This window comes from Monopterus albus, unplaced genomic scaffold (assembly GCF_001952655.1).
Source record: "Monopterus albus unplaced genomic scaffold, M_albus_1.0 scaffold223.1, whole genome shotgun sequence".
Classification (NCBI taxonomy): Eukaryota; Metazoa; Chordata; class Actinopteri; order Synbranchiformes; family Synbranchidae; genus Monopterus; species Monopterus albus.
This window is the reverse complement of record NW_018128103.1, coordinates 856,726-861,299: the sequence shown is the minus strand read 5'-3', so window position 1 is coordinate 861,299 and position 4,574 is coordinate 856,726.

Sequence of the window (4,574 nt, the reverse complement as noted above, 5' to 3'; positions counted from 1 at the left end):
GGGAAAGGGGATGCTCCATCTGAGCCTTGAGCAGCAATTGGACTGAGTAGGCTTCAACTGGGCTGAGGCTGGTCTCACTGGGCTGTGGCTGAGGATACCAGGACACCATGACATCACAGCTCTGCCTCACCCTGCCCTCTACAGTGAGCACTCAGCCCACCAACTGTTGCAACTCTGGATATGCCTTTAACCAGGGATGAGACTCATACAATTCCCTGATTTGGGCACACGTCTCTAGCTGCTGCCAAGGGTTCATGGCAGAGAAGACACGGTCTACCTAATTAGCGACAGCTGGGGACAATGAGTGGTTATTACGAACTGGGGCAAAGCTGGGGCAGTTGCAGTGACACAAAACAGGAATTCAGACCAAAATAACCATAACAATGCACTTGTGTAGCCTCGGTTATAGCTCCTCCAGGCAGCCTCCTTAGTCTTCACTCCTAAGAGCTTTGGGGTGTCCTTCATCGTGGCAAGCTGGAACAACTTCCAGGTTGATTGAGGATCGAGGAATGATAAAATAAGGGAATTGGGATTCACCTGATGTATTATAGGAAGGGATAGACAGTATCTCTTAGGAAAGTACAATCCAGTGTGGATGTGCAATGAGAAGACTTTTCAGAGTCAGCAAAACAGAGGTCTGTGTGGACCAAACTGAATCATTTTTCATCACTTACACACAAAACGCATTCTGTGACCACATTGACCAAAGTCCGTGAATTCCATCATTCCACCTGCTAAACACTGGAATTCTGTAGATATTTTAACAATTGTTAAAAGCATATTCAGAACAAACCAACTTTATCTTTCAATTTATGTACCTTTATTTATGACTTCTGGTGTTTGTTCTGCAATGGGATTCTCATGGCTAATTTCCCCAAGGGAACAAAGTATTTATCTGTCTATAATGATACCAAATAACCTAGAAAATCTACTGCAAAATGTTTACAATACATTGAAATAATAATTCCAAACACAGCTAACTGCAGTTTAAACTGAAATCCTATCCAGTATCCTGTGTTTAGCCTTGTTAGCACCTTTTAGTAAAAGGGGGCAGCTTCGGAATGATTTAGTTTCGCTATACAAATAAAATTTGATTTGATTTGATTTGAGGCTGATGATGGCTTGTGGCCAAATGCAGTACAGTGAGGCCCAGAACCCTCATGGTACTGGACATATAGTGTATGCTGTACATGTTGTTGAAGTGTTTTTTGTTTTGTTTTGGGTTTTTGTAATTATTACCGCAGCCCTGGAATTTCAAGAATTAGATTTTGTTTCAAAGATTTTTTCACAAGTAAATTGCTATATGCAAAGATATAGAAGAAATGAAGGGTATCGAAGCAACTGCTGCATTTCTAATTCATTTTTGTTACATATATTGTACTGTGACTTGATCTTAGTGTTTCAGCTCAGTGTGTTATAAGTGACAGTGTATGCTTTCTGAGTGAGGATTGTTGCCAGTGTTATGGTCAGACAAGCTCGTTTTGTGACATTTGAAGTGGTTTGTTGGTCTGAGTGAGTTCTGGAGCTGAGATGAACTGTTTGGCTAAAATACAGACTGTGTGAAGAATTTTGATAATGTGAACTTGGTTTTGATCAGTGCTTGTTAGCAGCTGAGAAAAGCTGTATTCCAAAATATTTAAGAATTATTTCACTGTTCACAACATCATTAGTTCATGCAGCTGTTAAAATGTCAACCTCTCAACTGTTATGAATTCATACAGCCACATCAGAAGGAACTCACTTCCTTCACTTTTTGCACATTTTACTGTGTTGTAAATGGCAATTTCCTCCATTTCAAAATAAATTTACAACACAGTAATAGGAGGATTTTTTTCTTTATACGTGAAGTTGGAAAGTATGCGATCAATCCATTAGACCAAATGACACTGCTTGATGCACTGAATGGGGTATGTGGCAACACAACAGCAGCAGCATACATTCTGACTGTGCTTCTGTCTTGATCCCCCTGTGTAGTCGTGCTGACAGATGCCTGTGCACTACACTGCCTCCCTGACAGATGGTTTTACAGCCCTTACAGTTAGTATGTAGAGATATGGTGCCATCGTGTGGCCAAATTAGTGATAAATAGAAAACAGGGGCATAGGCAGTGTGCAGTCACTGTATCTACTTCAGTACATGTTTAGGTAGGCTACTTGAACATGATTTGAATATTTTTATTTTTTGCTACTTCACTACATGTCAGGGAGAAATATTCTAGCCTAACTGGGCTCCCTGTCCTGTTTCAGATGTCTGTGAGTTAGCAATTCCACTAAAACACAAATCTCCTATAAACCTCTTGCATTATTTCATTTCAACAACTGTTTGTTGCGGACAAAATGTCAATTGATCAATTCTTACTGTGTCATAAATGATCATTATTATTTTTATTAGCTTCAGGAACAGCTGTGTTGCCTAAATCAGCAGACTCATAGAGTGTTTGACTGTTTTGCAGTCAAGCGTGTTGTCTTTTACATGTACATGCTTGTGAGCATGTTTACATGCCTTTGTGAGGACACTCACTGACATAATGCTTTCCTTAGCCCCTTACCCTAACCTAACCTCTCTTCTTTACCAGGGTACATGTACATAAGATTCTGAGTACTTCTTCCACCATTCTAATATACATTTTTATATTTAAATTACTTGGTATTTAGCTGTGTTTTTGAGATATTGTGGACAACTGGGCAAATGTTTTCTGTTGTTGACAGCACAGGTAACAGAACACAGACTAACTTTACTGACACCTCTGTGTAAAGTGAACCAGTCATGACAGAGTTAAGCAGCCTGAACTAGCTGCTGTCACTACTTTCTAAACTTCATTTCAGGCCATTCCTCTTCCCTATTATGCTTTACAGTATGACAGGACTTCACAGCTCTGTTGTTTTAGTTAATGGCACTGTGTAAAAATAATGTTACCAGTCCTGCATTTAAAATGTTACAGAAGTAAAATACAAAAGCATTAGCATCAAATTATATTTAAAAGACCAAAAGTACAGTCACTCATCATGAAGAGTGGTCACCTCATATCATATAACTCATGATCTCATCCTGAGGCACCTGTTGAAATATGTGAGGGTTTTCTACATTATTTCACTAATAAAATTGCTAGCATTAGGCAATTCTCCACTATCACTTCCTCTGACCCAACTGACCTTCTCCTGCCTTCTGCTATTTTTGACCCATTTGAGACTGTTTCTTTGCCTGCGTTATCAGAAGTGGTTTTTACACATGAAAACATCTCACCGTTCTCTGGATTTCCTGCCAACAATATTATTCAGGGATGTTTTTGAGTCTATAGGTCCTAGCTTTCTGGCTCTACTTAATTTATGCTTGACTGTATACAGGCTCAGTTCCAGATGCTTTTAAACAAGCAATTGTCCAGCCACTTCTTAAAAAGCCCAATCTAGATCCTTCAGTGTTTTCTAATTTTAGACCAGTGTCTAAATTATCTTTTATGTCGAATGTTTTAGAGAAGATTGTTCTTATTCAACTCCAGTCCTTTCTGGCAGATAACGGCATTGAGGAGCAATTTCAGTCTGGGTTTAAATTAAAACACAGTACTGAGTCTGCGCTTTTTAAAAATTGTCATTTTGTTGGCCAGGGACTCTGGGGATCTAGTTCTGTTGGTGCTTTTAGACCTTTCTTTAATACAGTGGATCATGGAATCCTCATATCTCGCTTGGAGCAGTGTGCAGGAATTTGTGGTACTGTTCTTAATTGGTTTAGATCTTACCTCATGAATAGAAGTTTTTCTGTTAATATTGGTAACTGTTCCTCCTCCTCAACTATCCTCTCCTGTGGTGTCCCCCAGGGGTCTGTACTCGGATCAACTCTGTTTTCCTTCTACATGCTTCCACTGGGATCAGTTCTAAGGAAATATGGCTTCTCTTTTCATTGTTATGCAGATGACATCCAGATATATTTACCATTAAAAGCAGCCAGAGTGATGTCTCTACAGCCAATGTTTGACTGCTTGACAGACCTGAAAGCATGGCTGACACATAACTTTTAAAAATTGCATGAGGATAAAATTAAGTGCATTTTATTTGGTGAGTTGGCTAAATTTACTGCTTTTAATCACGACTTAGGCCCCCTGGCTCATCATTTGAAGACAACTGTAAAAAACCTAGGGGTAACGTTTGACTGTGACCTAAGATTTGACAAGCAGATCAGCTCAGTCATAAAATCTAGTTTCTTTCACCCGAGGTTGCTAAGTAAAGTCATTTCTTTCTTTTAATGATTTTGAGACTGCAATTCATGCTTTTATAACCTCTAGACTTGACTATTGTAATGCATTATACCTTGGTGTTAATCATTCGTCTCTCACTCATCTTCAAATGGTCCAAAATGCTGCTGCATGACAACTTTTAAATCACTAGTTAAAACATATTTATTCACCTCTGACTCGTCTGGCAAAATCAAACTATTGCTTCAAAACCATTTCAGCAGCACTCAAAATCAAACAATGCTTTCAGATCATACACACAAGTCAATTATATATAGACACTGCAGCTCATTTATTAGACTCTACATCAAAAAATGGAGAACACAGCATCCAGGGCATGTAGTTACAA